This window comes from Mauremys mutica, chromosome 4 (assembly GCF_020497125.1).
Source record: "Mauremys mutica isolate MM-2020 ecotype Southern chromosome 4, ASM2049712v1, whole genome shotgun sequence".
NCBI classification, from domain to species: Eukaryota; Metazoa; Chordata; order Testudines; family Geoemydidae; genus Mauremys; species Mauremys mutica.
Window position 1 is genome coordinate 84,365,205 of NC_059075.1, and position 19,475 is coordinate 84,384,679.

A 19,475-nucleotide genomic window follows, 5' to 3' on the forward strand; every position below is an offset into this window, starting at 1 on the left:
CTACTCAGCACCAGTGGGGCCTCAGCAAGAGTTGTCTCAAATTCTGGGGGCCACACTTTAGGAAAGATGTGGACAAGTTGGAGAGAGTTGAGGAGAGCAACAAAAACGATAAAAGGTTTAGAAAACCTGGCCTATGAGGAAAGTTTTAAACTGGCAATGTTTAATCTTGAGAAAAGAAGCCTGAGAGGGGACTTGGTAACAGTCTTCAAATATGTTAAGGGCTGTTCTAAAGAGGACTGTGATCAATTGTTCTCCATGTCCACTGAAGGTAGGACAAGAAGTAGTGGGCTTAATCTGCAGCAAGGGAGCTTTCAGGTTAGACATCAGGAAACCCTTTCTAACTAGAAGCATAGTTAAGTTTTGGAATAGGTTTCCTAGGGAGGATGTGGAATTTCCATCATTGGAGGTTTTTAAGAACAGGCTGGACAAACACCTGTCACGGATGGTCTAGATTTACTTGGTCCTGTCTCAGTGCAAGGGGCTGGACTTGACGTCTCAAGGTCCCTTCCAGCCCTACATTTTTTGTGGTGCTGTGAAGAAATGTAGCACACTTCATATGGTAGTGTTGTGTATTTGGTTGTCATGGTTTTTGTTGCTATGGCAACTGAGTTAGATTATTATGGGTCAGCCAGCTTCAGCCGGCTGAGTGAGTTCTCTGAGGGTACGTCTACACTACAAGACTATTTCGAATCTACTTAATTTGAATTTGTGGAATCGACCTTATGAAGTCGAATTTGTGTATCCACACTAAATACACTAATTCGACTGTCTGAGTCCACAGTAACGGGGCCAGCGTCGACTTTGGAAGCGGTGCACTGTGGGAAGCTATCCCACAGTTCCCGCAGTCCCCGCTGCCCAGTGGAATGCTGGGTAGAGCCCCCAATGCCTGCTGGGGGAAAAAATGTGTCGAGGGTGCTTTTGGGTAACTGTCATCATTGAACCGTCACTCCCGCCCTCTCTCCTTGAAAGCGCCGGCGGGAAATCTGTTTGCGCCCTTCTCTGGTCGGTTACAGCTCGGACGCCACAGCACTGCAAGCATGGAGCCCGCTGCGATCATCGCTGCACTTATGGTCGTTGTCAACTCCTCGCACCTTATCGTCTACCTCTTCCACAATCAGCTGCTGAGAAATCGGGTGAGGAGGCTCCGGCAGCGCGGTGAGGACAGGAAGTCACAGAGTGGCGCAGACCTCTCACAAAGCAGGGTACGCCGCGCAGTGGAGATCATGGTGGCAATGGGTCAAGTTCATGGTGTGGAATGGCGATTCTGGGCCCGGGAAACAAGCACGGACTGGTGGGACCGCATAGTGCTGCAGGTCTGGGATGAATCACAGTGGGTGCGAAACTTCAGGATGCGTAAGGGCACTTTCCTTGAACTGTGTGACTTGCTGTCCCCTTCCCTGAAGCGCCAGGACACCCGGATGTGAGCAGCCCTGAGTGTGCAGAAGCGAGTGGCCATAGCCCTCTGGAAACTTGCAACGCCAGACAGCTACCGGTCAGTAGCGAACCACTTTGGCGTGGGCAAATCTACCATAGGGCTTGCTGTGATTCAAGTACCCCATGCAATCGTTGAGCAACTATTCTCAAAGGTAGTGACCCTGGGAAACGTCCAGGTCGTCATAGATGTCTTCGGCGCGATGGGATTCCCAAACTGCGGTGGGGCTATAGATGGCACTCACATCCCTATCCTGGGACCGGCCCACCAGGCCAGCGAGTACATTAACCAAAAGGGCTACTTTTCAATGGTGCTGCAAGCACTGGTGGACCATAGGGGACGTTTTACCAACATCTACGTGGGGTGGCCGGGCAAGGTTCATGACGCGCGTGTGTTCAGGAACTCTGGTCTGTTTAGACGCCTCCAGGCAGGTACTTTCTTCCCGGACCACAAAATAACGGTTGGGGATGTGCAGATGCCTACAGTGATCCTCGGGGACCCAGCCTACCCGCTAATGCCCTGGCTCATGAAGCCCTATACAGGCGCCTTGGACAGTGAGAAGGAACTCTTCAACTACCGGCTGAGCAAGTGCAGAATGGTGGTGGAGTGTGCTTTCGGACGTCTCAAGGGGAGATGGAGGAGCTTACTGACTCGCTCGGACCTCAGCGAAAAAAATATCCCCGTTGTTATTGCTGCTTGCTGTGTGCTCCACAATCTCTGTGAGAGCAAGGGGGAGACCTTTATGGCGGGATGGGAGGTTGAGGCCAATCGCCTGGCTGCTGATTACGCTCAGCCAGACAGCCGTGCCAATAGAAGATCCCAGCAGGAAGCGCTGTGCATCCGGGAGGCTTTGAAAGATAGGTTCCTCGGAGAGCAGGGTAACCTACGACTCTCCAGTTGATTTACAGAGAAGCTGAACCTGAGCCTGTTTCAGTGACTGACTTCGATCTGCGGTTACATACCCCGTTCTCCAGGTTTCCCCCCTTCCAACACACGTTTTAAAATAACTTTAATGGAACACTGATTATTAATGAAGTTTTCTTTAATTATGAATTCCTGTTCAAGGGTTGAAACATGGACGCGGACTGTGGTGGGTACGGTGTGCACTGATGTACAGACCGCTTCTACACTAGAGGAATGACAGGCTCCTGCTCCTACAGCGGTCTCTGGGGGAGGACGGTTGCAGGTGGGTGTGCAGGAAGGGGTGGGTTTGCAGGAAGGGGTGAGGGGTGCCGTCTTTGGGACGGAGTTTGGATGCAGGCTCTGGGCTGGGGGTTGGGGCGTAGGAAGGGGTGAGGGGTGTGTGGGAAGGGTGAGTATGTGTCCGTGGATGAGGGCTCTTGCTGGGGCTCAGGGCATCGGAGAGGCTCGTGGCTAGGGTGGAAGGGCATGGTAAGGGCAGCCTGCCTTGCCATTTGTGGATGGCAGGCGCTAGGACCCTGGGGCAGCATACACCTCCCAGAATGACCCTGGTGCCTAGTGACTGCAGTCTGTGTGTGTCCTGCTGTTGATCCTGCCCCCAAGTCTGTACCCTGGTAATGGAGGCTGTCCTATGCAATTAAAAAACCCCTCCCCCCCTTCACACAAAGTCTTCTGACAAGGAAAATGTGACGGAAACAGTGAATAACAACAAACTACTCTTAATACTCAACTACACAGTGGGGGGATGAAACTTGGATTTGGGACTGGGTGATCCAGGAAGGGAAGCACTTCTCATACTTTAGGGAATGAGAGCTGTTTGGTACATGAGCGCTCTGCTGGGGTGGAGTGACAGTTTTCACGGCCCCTAGCACCCCTCCTTCTTGTGATTTTTGGTGAGGGGAGGACAGGACTTTGTGGCGGGGGAAGGCGGTTGCAGATACAGTTCAGGGGGGCTCTCTGCTCCTGCCTGCGGTCCTGCAGAACATCTACAAGGCGCCGGAGCGTGTCCGTTTGCTCCCTCATTAGCCCAAGCAGCGTTTGAGTCGCCTGCTGGTCTTCCTGCCGCCACCTGTCCTCCCGTTCGCTGTGTGAGCACTGGTGCTGACATAGGGTCTCCCTCCACTGTCTCTGCTCGGCCGCCTCGGCTCTGGAGCAAGCCATCAGTTCCGAGAACATGTCGTCCCTAGTCTTTTTCTTTCGCCGCCTAATCTGCGCCAGCCTCTGTGAGGGGGATGCTGGGGCAGTTCGTGAAAGAGCCGCAGCTGTGTGATGGGAAAAAGGAAGTGATTTCCTTGAAAAGATACATGTTTGCGAACACTGAACACAGTCTAGTCAGTTTCAGTGAACAAGACCATACAGGGCACCTAGTCTCACGAGCTCTCAGGACAAGTTCGAGATTTCGGAATACGCTTTCATTGGCTGCGGTCTTGCACAGGAGATCGGACAAGCGGGGCGGTACAGCTGAATCCGTGTAGCAGCCAGGCCTGGTAAGCACTACACTATAGGCTGCTTAACAGTTAATGGATAGCTGTGCCCTCCCGCTGAAGGCAATCTGTAAAGCATAAAGTCTGACCCTGTTCCAGCCCCTCGTGGCTGTGCCCGGGAAAGATCACTATATGCTTTTCCTCTGCGGCCTCCAACACGTGGCTGTTAAACGAAGGTCATTGCTATGCAAAGTAAAAGTCAAGCATTCACAATAGTAACAGTACACTAATTGCCCTAATTAGATGCAGCAGTCGCCGAACGAGATTAACCTGAGGCGGGTCACTCGGAGAGAGAGAGAGAGGATGCTGCTAGAATCCCTGCACAGACCAGGACCGTATGCTGCCATGCTGGTGGAGGCAATGATTCCGCTGTACATTAGGATGGCCTGGCGCGGAAGAGTGTGCTTCCACAGAGCACCAAATAAGGCATCTCTCCCCAGGAACCTCCTGCGGAGGCTTTTCGAGCTCCTGTACGAGAGCTTCGTGGAAGTGTCCCAGGAGGATTTCTGTTCCATCCCTATATGTGTGGACCTTCTTTTTATATAGTTTTATATGGAAAAGTTTTTATATAGTTTTTATATATTTTTTATTCCTGTTTTTTAAAAAATAAAGGTTTCCATGTTTATAGCACTTACCGACTGATCCTTCCCCTGATTCTGAGTCCGGGTTAACGGCCGGGAAGGGTTGGTAGGCGATCTCTGTGAGGGTGATGAAGAGATCCTGGCTGTCGGGGAAAGCGGTATTGTAAGCGCTGTCGCCTGCGTCATCCTCCACAAACCCTTCCTCATCTTCCCCATCGGCGAACATCGCCGAGGAACTGCCCCTCGACACTATCCCATACTCAGAGTCCACGGTCACTGGTGGGGCAGTGGTGGCAGACCCACCTAGAATGGCATGCAGTGCCTCGTAGAAGCGGCATGTCTGGGGCTGTGCTCCGGAGCGTCCGTCTGACTTTTTGGTAGCCTTGTCTCAGGTCCTTGATTTTCACGCGGCACTGCGTTGTATCCCGGCTGTATCCTCTGAGTGCCATGGCTTTGGAGACCTTCTCGTAGGTCTTTGCATTCCGTTTGTTGGAGCGCAGCTCCGAAAGCACAGACTCATCGCCCCACACAGCGATCAGATCCAGGACTTCACGGTCTGTCCATACTGGGGACCTCTTTCTATTCTGGGATTGCATGGACTCCTCTGCTGGAGAGCTCTGCATCGTTGCAGGTGCTGCTGAGCTCGCCCCGATGTCCAACCAGGACATCAGATTCAAAGTGCCCAGACAGGAAAAGGAATTCAAATTTTCCCGGGTCGTTTCCTGTGTGGCTGGTCAGAGAATCCAAGCTTGGACTGCTGTCCAGCGCGTCAACAGAGTGGTGCACTGTGGGATAGCTCCCGGAGCTACTAAGTTCGATTTGCATCCACACAGCCTAATTCAAGATAGCCATGTCGAATTTAGCGCTACTCCCCTCGTCGGGGTGGAGTACCGAATTCGAACTAAAGAGCCCTCTAGGTCAAATTAAACGGCTTCCTGGTGTGGACGGTTGAGCGGTTAATTCGAATTAACGCTGCTAAATTCGATTTAAAGTCCTAGTGTAGACCAGGCCTGAGTCTGTAAATAAAATGGTGGTTTTGTTAGCTGTCTGCTGTCTGGCCTCAAGTGATTTCTTCCTAAATCGGCTGCCCCCAAGGATATAACAAGTGGCGACGAGGATGGGATTCCGGTGCTGCTCCAGTAACAGAAGGAAGTAGAAGTCAAGGTAAAGAACAAACAAACAAAAAAGCTACTTGTTTGCACTGACTGTGAAAGTGAAACTAAAATCATGGCTACTCTGACCAGGCCACTGGAACCTTTTCATGAGAATATAGAGCAATGGCATGTGTATACTGAGCGTTTTGAGCTTTTTTTATTGCAAATGACATTACAGAAGCGAAGAAGGTGCCAATATTCTTAAGTGTTGTAGGGGCTAAAACCTACTCCCTGCTACGCAGCTTACTACACCATGTTAAGCCAGCAACTAAATCTTACAGTGACATTGTGGAAATCCTGGGGTCCCATTTTTCCCCAAAACCACTGGTAATTGCTGAAAGATATAGGTTCCACAAAAGAGACCAAAAGGAAGATGAAACAGTTGTACAATTTGTAGCCATTTTAAAAACAGCTAGCAGAACACTGTGAATTTAAAGTAATGTTAAATGATGCCCTGCGTGAAAGGTTAGTGTGTGGCCTCTATAGTGAAGCTATACGGAAGCGCCTACTGACAGAGGCTCAGCTTACCTTACAGAAGGCTGTTGATATTGCTGTCTCCATGGAACTGGCTACAAGGGAGGCGCAATACATCGGTGCATCCCCTAGGGTGAAAAAAGTGTCACAAGAACTGACCCACAAAACGGTGCAGAGTCAAGAATGTTACCGCTGTGGTAAGCCGGGTCACCAGGCATCGGAATGCTGGTGTAAGGACCTGGTGTGTCGACACTGTGGCAAAAAGGGACACATTGAGTGTGCCTGTAAACAAAAGAAAAGGAGGCCTGTGGTCTGGCCGACAAAAAGAGGAACCTTGCATACCCTAGAGCAGACCCAGGATGATCAAGGTGACACCTCAGCGCAAGAGAAAGTGCCACTGCATGTTTTGTCTTTGGCAGTGGGCTCACATGAATACTGGGTAACCCCGTTATTGGATGGCAAACGTATACGCATGGAACTGGACACTGGTGCAGTCGTCTCACTGATCTCCGAGACTGTGTATAAAGAAAAGCTACAGCATCTTCCGCTTAAGGCAACAAAAACTGTTCTGAAGACGTATACGGGAGAAGCTGTGCCTATGCTGGGCACTATTGATGTTGAGGTGGAGCTCAATGGACAGGTGGCTAAATTGCCACTGTTTGTGGTGAGAGGTAACTACCCAGCCTTAATGGGTAGGTCTTGGCTTGGGAAGATTCAACTGAACTGGGCAGAAGTGCACCGGATGACTAAAGAAGAAACCAGTCTAACCCCTATACTAAGGAAACATGCTGCTGTTTTTGGAGATGATTTGGGAAGTATGAAGGGAATCACTGTGACATTGAACATTAAACCTGACAGTCCACCAAAATATCTGAAAGCCCGAACTGTGCCATATGCCATCAGGCCAAAAGTTGAAGCAGACCTGGAGCGCCTGGTCACCAATGGAGTCCTAATACCAGTTACCCATAGCTCATGGGCCACTCCTATCGTTCCAATCGTGAAGAAAGATGGCTCTCTCCGGATTTGCGGTGATTTTAAAGTCACTGTCAACCCAGTGTTGTGTGCAGAGCAATACCCGCTTCCCCGCATCGATGACCTCTTCGCAGGCCTGGCTGGGGGACAAAAGTTCAGTAAGATTGATCTGAGTCAAGCATATTTACAGATGCACGTCGATGAAAAGTCCCAAGAGCTGTTGACTATTGTGACTCATAAGGGGCTTTATCGATACTGTCGCCTACCCTTGGGAATAACATCTGCTCCCGCCCTTTTCCAGAGAGCTATGGACCAGATCTTGTGTGGCTTGTCAGGAGTTCAGTGCTATCTGGATGATATCCTGGTCACTGGAAGAAATGAAGAGGATCACTTAAAGAATTTAGAGGCTACCCTACAAAGATTGGAAGAGTATGGCCTACGAGTTCGCAAAGACAAGTGTGAATTCTTCAAGCCCTCTGTTGAATATTTGGGACACATCATCGATTCTGCAGGTCTTCATAAGGCCCCTGCAAAAGTTAAAGCTATTGTGGAGGCTCCCCCACCACGAAATGTAAGCCAGCTGCGCTCGTTTCTAGGACTCCTGAACTATTATGGAAAGTTCATCTCACAGTTAGCCACACTGGTAAAACCACTTCACAAGCTCCTTGGGCAGAACAAGGCCTGGAAGTGGACTGAAGCCTGTGATGTTGCATTTAACAAAGCTAAGGATGCATTGTTAAATTCTGAAGTTCTAACACACTTTGATCCATCCTTACCCCTGCAATTGGCCTGCGATGCTTCCCCTTATGGAGTGGGAGCAGTCGTGTCACACATTATGCCTTCGGGAGAAGAGAGACCTATTGCTTTTGCTTCACGCACTCTAAGCAAAGCAGAAACTAACTACGCCCAAATCGAACGTGAGGCATTAGGAATTGTTTTTGGAATTCGGAAGTTTCATCAGTACCTGTTTGGGCGAAAGTTTACTCTTCTTACAGACCATCGACCTCTGACGTCAATTTTTGGACCCTACACAGGCATTCCCCCATTAGCTGCTAGTCGTATGCAACGTTGGGCATTGTTACTTTCAGCACACACATATGAAATCAAATATTGGAAATCCACTCTGCACGGCAATGCAGATGGCCTCTCAAGGTTGCCTTTGCCGGTCAAACATCAAGATAGTGCCCAAAAGGAAATCTTCTACTTTGAACAGGTAGAGAATACACCCATCACTGCTACTCAGATAAAGAAGGCAACTCGCGTTGACCCAGTATTGTCCCAAGTTATGGACCTGGTGATGCATGGAAAATCTCGACAAACCTCTCCGGTCTCATCTGACCTTGTTCCCTACATGTCCAAGCGGACGGAGTTATCGGTCCAATCTGGTTGGTTGGTTGTGGGGGAGACGTGTCATTATTCCACCACCCCTGAGATCACAGATGTTAGAACAGCTACATTCCGGTCACTGTGGAATAGTGCGCATGAAGGAAATTGCACGAAGCTATTTTTGGTGGCCTGGATTGGACAGCGCTATTGAAGAGAAGGCAAAAGCTTGTATGTCATGTCAGGGTGTGAGGAATGCACCCCAGTGGGCACCCCTACACCCATGGGACTGGCCTGAAAACCCGTGGCAACGTATTCACGTTGACTTTGCTGGCCCCCTTGAAGGAAGTATGTTCTTGGTGGCAATAGATGCCCATTCTAAATGGCCAGAAGTCTCTATAATGCAGTCCACTTCTGCAGAGAGTACTATCCAAAAACTACGAGGACTCTTTAGTCGTTTTGGTCTGCCAGAACAACTTGTGAGCGACAACGGACCGCAGTTCGTTTCTCAGGAGTTTCAAAATTTTATGAAGGCAAATGGGATACACCACATCACGTCAGCACCATATCATCCGTCCACCAACGGATTAGCTGAAAGATTTGTGCAGACAATGAAAAACGCTTTGAAATCAGCAAGGGGACAACACTCCATTCAAAAGCGTCTGGATACCTTCTTACTTTCCTACAGAAACACACCTCATGCTACGACCCAGGCATCCCCAGCCTTTCTAATGTTGGGACGACAGCTGCGCACTTGCTTTGATCTGCTGAAACCTTCTGAACCCCGACAAACTGTGCAACATCAGCAGCAATATCAAGTCATCAGACGGGCACCCAGAGCAAAAGACCGAACCTTTAGCCCGGGACAGCCAGTTTTGGCTCGGAATTATACTTCCAGAGCTAAATGGGTCCCGGCCACAGTCATCACTCAGACAGGACCTGTTTCCTACACAGTCCGGACTGCAGAGAATCTTACCTGGCGGCGACATGTAGATCAGCTGTTGCCAGGTCATGCCAGTCCTCAGGACCCATCTGCAGTTGAGGGGTCTGACTTCACCTCTTCTGGTGAGGCACCGAATCACGAGTCACCTGTTCCTAACTGTTCTCCATTACTGCCGGCGGCTGAGAGACCCCTTTGCCCAGCACGAGCTGATACCACCTCCTCACCCGTTCGTGCTGCGGACCCTGAGCCCCTAGTGCTTTCGGGTGCAATAACACCAGAAGTTCGCCATAATCCACCTAGAGAGAGGCCTCCTCATCGGCTGGATCTTTAGCTAGGGCGAACCCACGGTTATGGGGCAAAATAATCCCCAGGGTTTAGCCGGGAATGAAGGCAGTCTACCCTCCTTCTCTAGTCCAGTGTGTTTTATTTAGGGGATGTTCTTATTAGGGGGGGAGGAATATGTTGTGTATTTGGTTGTCATGGTTTTTGTTGCTATGGCAACTGAGTTAGATTATTATGGGTTAGCTCAGCCAGCTTCAGCCGGCTGAGTGAGTTCTCTGAGTCTGTAAATAAAATGGTAGTTTTGTTAGCTGTCTGCTGTCTGGCCTCAAGTGATTTCTTCCTAAACCGGCTGCCCCCAAGGATATAACAGGTAGGATTAATAAAAACAAGTATCTGTAGTGACAAAGCACAGATACCCTTTTCTTCTGGTTCAAATAAACTTAACAACATACATGACTAGATTCCAGTCTGGATTCATCCCCCTTATTACAGAAATGTCACTTAGTTTTTTCCCTATAGAGGACCAAAATCTCCCTGGGATAACTTCAGTGGAGTTACATCAGGAATGAATTTAGCCCACAAAATGTTCACATTTTTATTCAATACCAAAATATCTTCTGCTTGAAATGCTTTCTCCTTTCTTTGTGTACAATATTAAAATTCTTCCTAGTTCTTCTTTTCTCTGGACACTTGCTTTCTTACAAAGCTGCCTTCTTAAAATTTTAGACTTCTTCACATCTCTTATTTTAATTTTTTTGGATGCATTTTCCTTTATAGCTTCAACTATCCTTTCATCTTCAGAATCTGCTTCCCCTATAGGTTCTGTTTCTCTAACGTTTGACAATTCATTTGTTTCACACTGATTCTTCTTTAAAGCTTGTTCTTAGATAGATCAACTCCACAGGAGATATGTTTTCCTTCTTACAGGCTCTCAGACCATAGTTATGGGCACAGAATAAAAATCTGGCTAGAATATGCATAATACTCAGCTCATGATCCTAGTGGCCAGTGTACTAGAGTGGGTACCAGGATTTCTGGGTTCTATTCCTCATTTTAATAATTACCTGCTGTGTAAATTTGTGCAAGTCATGGATAGCTTGACTTTCAGAGGTGCTGAGTATCAATTCCTACTGAAATTAAACTTAGCCATGGGTGTTCTCAATACCACAAGCCATTAATTTTTCTATGCTGCATATAGCAAAATAGGACTAATACTTAATCTGTCCCTTTTGAGGTGATGTGAATTATCACATAACAGTAATAAGATTTTGATATCCTTACATGTAAGGTACTATGTAGAGGTAAATATAAAATACTGTTCTGATTATTTTAAACCAGACTTTTCTTTCTATTAGCTAGTTTCCCCACAGCTTCTGTACATAACAGGAGTTATTCAGAATCACATAGATAAACTTTTTCTTTTTCCCTAAGAGAAGGTTCCTGGAGTGTAGCAAATCCTCCAGAAAGCCACCAAGATCTGAAATAAACTTTACTTGTACCTGTCATAGTCTATTCCAAATGCCATCTCTATTGAAACACTTTTCTATATACTGTATATATTTCCTTAACACGAATGAATTATCTTTATCTGCCACAAAGGGATTAAACGTGTCAACAGTAATTATCTTTCCCTCATTCTCTGACAGTTGTTGTGTCTGAAATATGCTCTAAGGTTCATTTTAACTCTCACTAAATCTCTTGCTGAATAAATCTATCGAGGTATTATTTGCAAGCACGACAGATGCAGATAAATGTGTCTACTCTTGCCCACCGAAGATGGTCCATAGTTTTCAATTCCAAATGTTATTCTACTGTCTCCTAACTAAGATGCTATCTAAGCATATTTCTTCTTTGGAATCTCATAAACTTAATACTGTTTGCTATCTTGGAACCATCAAAAGGCAGTTCTTCCAACCTACTAAAAGCCTGATCTTGCAAGATAAGTATATCTTAGGAGACACATAGTGCTCCTAACTCCCACAGAAGACAAGTTGGGACCCTAACCCAGAAGACAGGTTTCAGAATAGCAGCTGTTAGTCTGTATCCGCAAAAAGAACAGGAGTACTTGTGGCACCTTAAAGACTAACAAATTTATTTTAGCATAAGAAGTGAGCTGTAGCTCACAAAAGCTCATGCTAAAATAAATTAGTTAGTGTTTAAGGTGCCACAAGTACTCCTGTTCTTTAAACCAGAAGAGAGAGAGTGATGATCAAGATCACTCTTGTTATAAACACAGACAATCTGCTGTTCAAAGAGATATACTACCACCCCACACCCATTCACTGCAGTGGCCTACTGAACCCTGTATCTTTCAGTTTCTAGACTATAATTGACGAGTAAGTTGCAGGCAAAAATACCAAGCACAGCTAGTCAAAAACAGCTTTAAAAAAATATTGTTGCAATTTTTATTTTTAAATTTATTTTTTTATTTAAATATGGTTTTGTTTCATGTTATCTATCAACATTTTATTTAAATCAGAACTAAAACAATGATAAAATGTTTCCTTTACTGGATCATTTAATGTTAGATTTCAATTAAAAATATAAAATAAAATTCAGGAAGAAATGAAAATTGTTGATAATTTTAACAATTTTTTCAAAAGTAACTTTAAAAAAAAAAGGCAATTCTTCAAACCATTTCTTTGGAAAAAATTTGATCAGCTCTAATCCTGAGCTATTTAATTTGGTAAAATGTGAATAAACCTGGAACCCTCAAGAAAAAAAAATCTTACAATCATCAACATAATAGAGTAAGAAAATTTGAATTTCTTTTTTATTGTTTAAATAAAATGCTTCCCCACCCCCAAACAATGACATTTCCCCAGTTTCCTGTTCATAGAGAATATTTAATGAAAGACTAGTAATTAGGCACATCCATTTAGTACCTTATTTCTGCATTACAAGTACCTTAAGCAAGATGATCTACAACTTACAAGATTCTTATATATGCAAAATAGTGTGATAGTCCATCCACCAAAAAAGGCACAAAGGATTATAATATTCACAAGAACATGTGTGTCCCTCAGAATAAAACCCTGTGTGTTTTGTTTGGCAACCTCATCAGTTTTTCATAGAAACAATAGATCTCTAAGGAAATTTTCATACTCAGATTGAAAGAAAAACTAAGATGTTTTTGAATAGTCATTTTTCTGCCTTTTTTTCCCTACAGGGAAAATGCAAGGAAAAGCATAGCCTTCTAACAAAGAACCTGTTTTTTTTCTTGAATAATCCTGGCACAGTGAAATTTTGCATCCATTGAAGATTGTGATTAACTCTAGTTTTTCACTGTGAATGCCTGTCTGGCTTTCCTCCAGATCCCAGCTTGTCAGTCAGGTACACACAATTCTGTAGAGTCTGCTCCATTTCACCCTAAAGGGACCAACACAGTATTTAGTCACAACGGAGAGTTGTCCATTAAAATGACAGGGGGGCTGGGAAGACACACAGCATGCTGCACTCACGATATCAAGTATAATAGACTGTTAACAGCTATGCCTTCACCTTTTTCAAGCTCCATTTGTATTGAGGGGAGCTCACTATGTCCTTTCAAGTAAGAAACACCTTTTCATTGTTTTAAATAAAGGAAAATCCTCCCTCTAAAGAAAATCCTCTCTATTAATATGAGTGATGTTCAGTTGTATGTCTAAATGACAAGGCCACATTCTGGACCACTGCACAAAGCTAAAGTAGTCAAGCTATGTGCAGGGGTTCACCAATAGGATTGGAAAGACCGTGTTGTTGCCCCTGCACAGCCACAAAACACCATTGGAACTGCTTGATGCTTACTGCTACAGTTTTGAGACATTAGAAGCATTAGTGGCTCCTATCTCATTATCAGTGGGAGCTGAATGTACCTCTGGATCCACTGGCCACACCTCAGGCCCACCTCTAAGTCCCTTCCATGTTGTACATAGAGAGCTGCTTCAGGGCTCTGGTACATGGAGTACAGGGGCTGTGCAGCAACCCCACAAGGCCGCGCTGCAGCCTGCCTCAGGGCTGCCGCAGATCTAGCAATTCTGCTGCATTTAAGGACTTCAGTGCCTGCAGAAAGGGGCAGAATTTCACCCATAAACCTTGCCTCTTTGCACCTATTTGTCTTATTATTACTACTACTTTCTACTAGGTAGTAGTAGTAGTAGTAGTAATACTGTAATACTTAGAGTCCCCAGCTGAAACCAAAGCCCCATTGTGCCAGGTGCATAGTAAGAGAAGCACAAAGAAGGATAATCCAGTGGTTATGATTCTTAGCTGGTACTTGTGAGATTCTAGTTTAATCCCCTGCTTGGCCACACATTTGCTGTGTGACCGTGGCCAAGTCACTTAGGCCCAGATCCTGAAAATATCAGGTGAAGTTTGGAGCTTAAATATTTTGAGGATCTGAGCCTTAGTCTCTCTGTGCTTCTGTTCTCTATCTGTAAAATGGGATAACCCTCCCTCCCAGGGTGTTGTGAGTCTAAATACATTAAAGATTATGAGATGCTCAATTATTAAGGTGGACCATACCAGTACATAAGATAGTTAGCAAGTCCCTGACCTGATAAGCTTACAATCTAAATAGACAAAGGGAAATAGAGGCACGGTGAAGTAACTTGCCCAAGGTCAGACAACACATCAGGGGCAGTGCTAGGCATAGAATCTAGATCTCCCAAGTTATTTTGTACTGCTCTAGTGGTGGAAGTGGTATTATAACTGTTTGCACCACTTGTCATCTAATCCTTCTCTGAGGGTAACATGACAGAGGGGTAAAAACAGTTCCTTGCAGTGTACACAAGCTCTTCTGCCTTTGGTAACTCTGATGTAACTGTTCCTATGGTAGACAAAGAGTGCAAAAAGTTCTAGTGTAGAGAAGGGCTACTTTCAAACTGTGTATTTCGTCTCACATTGAGAGGAAATGTGACAGCTTTATATGCTCAAGCCATATAAAAACCTAGAATCCTTATCTGGAACCATGCAATTAAGAAGTCTCCTAACGCTATTTGTGCATCATCAATATTAATCTGAAAGCATACATACCTAAATTGTGTAGAAAATTGCACTTGCTTATACAGAAGCAGCTTCCAGCCATTACATGGATTAATTATTTAATCAAATAAATTATCCACAGACAGAGAAGTCTGCTTTCTGCTAGCTAAAACCAAATATAATGCATTTCTCAGGCATGGAGAAAATATAACGCAGGCTTTCTGTCCATTGGAAAATAAACTGATTAAAGATGGGCTTATACGTTTTGGCTACATGCCACTAGCTAATTTTTTTTACTACACAGAGACTGAGTCATTTATCTGATTTCCACCACATTTAATGAGGATACCAACCACAATTAACAGCTGTAGCAAGAGAGAATAGTCACCAGGCTATACACACTCCTGCAAGTTGTTCGTTTTAGCCCTTGTTCATGATTAATAGGGCTGTCAATCAATGTGACTAAGGCTCATGGATATGATCTTTGTTGACAATATACATGTCACTTTGAAATGCATTTTAGTACATTAATCTTGGAGGGAGCAGAAGAAGTGAGGGGAAAACAGTTATTCAGGTTTAAAATGTTAAAAGATACTCTTACGGCTGTCTGTACAGGAATATTAAGTTGTACCCTCCCTTCCTTTTCCAGCAATGTTTGTGTTTTTCTTTCTGTGGATCAGGTTTTCAGCATAAAAGAGTGTCTTCATTTGAAAGAAAACTTCCCTCTCACACCAGGATTCACCAAGCAGATGCTGCACAGAGAACTTTCCTAAATAACTCACAGGGGTACTTATCACAGGACAGATCCTGAAAGGTGGTGAGCAAGTGTTGGAATATCCTGGGCCCCCTGACCTTCCACTAATGTCAACAAAGTTGAGGCTGTGCAAAACCCACAGGATCTGGTGCTACATGCAGGCATGAGGGGACTTAGGTGTTGGACTGCGGAGTGTCATGGAACCTAATTTTTAGGTGCCTAGAAAATCACAGGATCAACACTGTTATCCACTAAGCTGAGTGGAATGCCTATGCTGCCTATACAATGAATGGGGAGAGATAGGCACCTAAGCATGTGATCCAGAAAAGCCAGCTCACTAGGCAGGGAGCTTCCTAAGCTAGCCAATGGGAGATGCTGACTAGAAGGGTGTGTGCTAAGTCCTGCCTCTCGCAGAGATAGGCGCCTAGCTCTGTTTCGCAATCCACGAATAGGAGCCAACCACATAGTGTCAGGAAGCTTGGGTACCTAAGTAGTTTCTTGCAGGAATGAATTTGGTGTCTGCCTTGCTCCACAAAACTCAGTTGAAGGAGGAGGAGCTGCTGCCACCCACACCCACTTTATAACTTTTAGTTCAGTGGTTAGAGCGCTTGCAGGGGACGTGGGAGACCCAGGTTCAATTCTTCTATCTCTACCAGAGGGAGGGCACAGATTTGAATTGGCTCTCCCACCTTTCAGAAGAGTTCTCTAGCCTGAGCTATAGGCTATTCTGATGTGGGGCTCCCTCAGTCTCTTCTGTTGGTATAGATAAATCATTAAATACTTAGGCTAGAGAGAGAATGGGAAAAGGAGTGGGAATGACTCCGTAGTCCAGTGGTTAGAGCACTCACCTGGGAGACCCCCAGTCCAATCTCTCTGCTCCAATCAGTCTTTCATTATTTAGCCACGGGGAAACAGCTTCAACAGGAGAGACCGAGGGAGCCCTACCTCAGAATATCTCAGAGCTCAGTGGTTAGAGCACATTCCTGAAAGGTAGAAGGCCCTTGTTCAATTCCTTTTTTCCCTGACTGTAAAGGGGGAATCAAGAGAACCTGAGTCTCCCACATCCCCGTTGAGTTTGGTAACCACGGGCTAAAAGTTATAAGCTGGATGCCACTGGCTTCTTGTGCAGCCAGATCTGGTGGGCATGCTCAGAGGCCATCTGCTGGATCGGGTCCTACATGGGAGATAGGTGGCCAAACATGATTTGCTCTGGGACTTAGGCAGAAGAGAGGCACCTGAACACCTACAGGGAGGCAGCACCAGCGCTAGGCATAAGCAGACTAAGCAATTGCTTAGGGCCCTGAGCAGCTCAAGGGGGCCCCCTTCTAATTGTTAGTATGTGTTTTGGGGGAGAAGTGGTAATATTCCTGCATAGGGCCTCCAGTGGACTAGCACCGCCTCTGCAGAAACAGAAATATAGGTGCCAAGGGAACTTTCCCACAGAAAACTTAGGTGCCAAGTAAGATTAGATGCCTACAAGTTTGGTGGGAATTTTGTATATCACAATGAAGCCAAAAGTGGGACTTAGGTGCCTAAATATGAGACTTAGGTACCTTTGTGGATCTCACCTGTGGAGTACAATTCTAAGTTAAGCCCTTTTAGATTCTGGAGCTGAATTTAGATACAAGTTTCCTGAGATGTTAGGAGCTAGATTTTGGCTCAGACTCATCTCTATGAATAACTCATTACATTTTACAAAAATTGCCCAACAAATTGTATGAGCATGAAATGACTTGAAATAACATGTTAATCGCCGAGCTTCCCGCTGTCTCATAAACCCCAGGGAAATCCAAGAACATGTCCCACTAATGCGTTTAGTCAGCATGGCCATCACTTTCTGAGTCTATTCAAATTATTATCTTTAACTTGAAATGAGGCAAAACTGAGGGTAGTTTTTGTCTTGCAAAACCAAAAACCAGACTGAGTTTGGACTAATCTCCTGTTTCATCCAACCCTCCAAATTTGAGAGGGTGAGGAGAGGGGAAAAGGCATGCACTACTTGTGTTTCTAATTTCAGACTCCTTAAGGACAGGTTTCACATGCAAACTTGATTAAAGAGATACTGCCAGCTAGGCTAGGTCCAATATGTAAGTTTTCTTTAAAAAAAAAAAAGGATAAAATATCTAATATCGATAGGCATGTTTTAGGCAATTTTTAAAAGTAAATAATTAGAAAACAGAGTTTAGTTTGAATTTTAATGGGAGATTTGGATGCTTTAGGAATTCAGGATCAGACCCATTTAATTAGGAAGGAGCATGTGCTTGTCTAAACACTATGTACCCAATCCTGGGAATTTTGCCATTGACTTCAGTAGGAGGGAGGTTTTGTCCCTGGAGTTAATGAAGTCTCACAAAAGAACTAAATTTAGCTCAGACACCTGTGGTAATTATCAGACCTACACAATGAGAGCTTGCTCCTGTAGAAGTCATTGGGAGTCTTGACATTGACTTTAGTGGGAGCGGAATTGGGGCTCTGAATGGATTTATATGTAAATCTGATAAATTTGAAAGTTTTATTTCCTCTCACAATGGAAGCCTTGCTTTAATGAGGCTGATGACGAATAAAGCAAAGGCAAATATCCATTGCTAAAATAGGAATTGTTTAGTGGGATGATTGGCAGCCTATCAGTTTGGAGATAACCATTTTTCTACAGTGTTTACAGAAAGTCCTGCCTCTCTTCTTAAACCATTTATTCCACTAATCAGTGAATCACAAAGCAAGATAAACATTTGTTCAGAGTTAATAAACCTAATTCTAATTTTTATAATTAAATTTTAAGAGCCACCTGATTTTACACTGAATCAGTCTTATAATTTCAGCAGTAAACATCTGATGTTTTATTGTGATGAAGCTACGAATGAATAAGGCCACTTCTTTGATTAATTAGAATTTTGTTGCCAAGGAATTAATCTGTTTTCCCTTCTCTATTGGAAAAAATATCCTCCTCTAAAATGAGTTTCTCAGCAGGGATAATTATAGAAAATGTGGAGTAAACTCCAGTGGTAGACAACGTTTTTCAACATTACATTGTTTTCTTGGACTAAGAGGTGGGAGGAAAAATAATCCAGAGATGGGTCATTTTTAGCCTGAGCATTAACTAAGCAGAAAGTAAGCACTGGATCTGAGACCTTCTGGTCAAAGACTGTGTCCCTCTTGGGTGAAATGGAGAAGTGGTTCATCTCAGATTGTAACTGCCTGTGTTCAAGTCAGAACTGGCTACAGGGCTGAAGTCCATACCAATTAGCTGCTGCTGTAAGACTGATGGGTCACTGCAGCACAAATATACAGAACTTTACTTCCTTAGATGATCCTTTGGGTTGACTCCCACCTCCTTAATACCTAAGGGAATGAAGATGATGATCATTGAATTGATGGGCTGAAAAGTGAATTAATAACACCACAGTGACTCCATTGTAGCCAATGGAGTTACTCAGGATTCACACAGATGTAAAGGGGAACTGAATCTGTCTGTGAATGTGTGCATTGTAAACTACTATCTAACCAATGTGTATGAGTAATACATATATATTCGGATGGTGTTTTAAATTGTTGTGCAATGTTGTTGTGACTTGCAACACTAGTAGTGGCTGCATTTCATTGTTTGATTGTAAGCTTCCTGTGGCAGGGACCTTTTGGTTTCTTTGTTGTGTTTGTTTATTCTCTGTGAAATGCTTATCATACCTGTGAGCTTCATAATAAATGATGTAGTGGCTCTTCTATATAGAGATTTGTGACACTTCTTGGAATGTATAAAATGCTATATAAATAAAATACATTATTATATATTTTTTATCTTTTGGAATTTCTATAGAGTCAGGAGGTGTCCAAGGCAAACACAGCTTTGGAAAATTGTGAAGGATAGTGACTGTGTGGCACGGGCTGGGCTCTGAATGCTGTACCTTAGGCTCATTTGTGTTGGTAAATATTTCAGGTGTTAGTTCAATGCACCTGCTAAAATCACATACTTTTCACGAAGTGTGAAATTGAGTAGCCTAAAGACAATACCATAATGCACAGATGCATGACTGCAGTTTGAGTACTTCTAGGCAAGTGAAGCATTTTATTGCTTAGTTAACACTGGGAATAACATCAACAATGATACGCTTAGACACCAAAGGTCCGTACAGCCAAGTGTCCATGACCATGCTGTATGGCTTTATTGCAGGTGTCTAAAAGGTCCACAGGGTCATTAC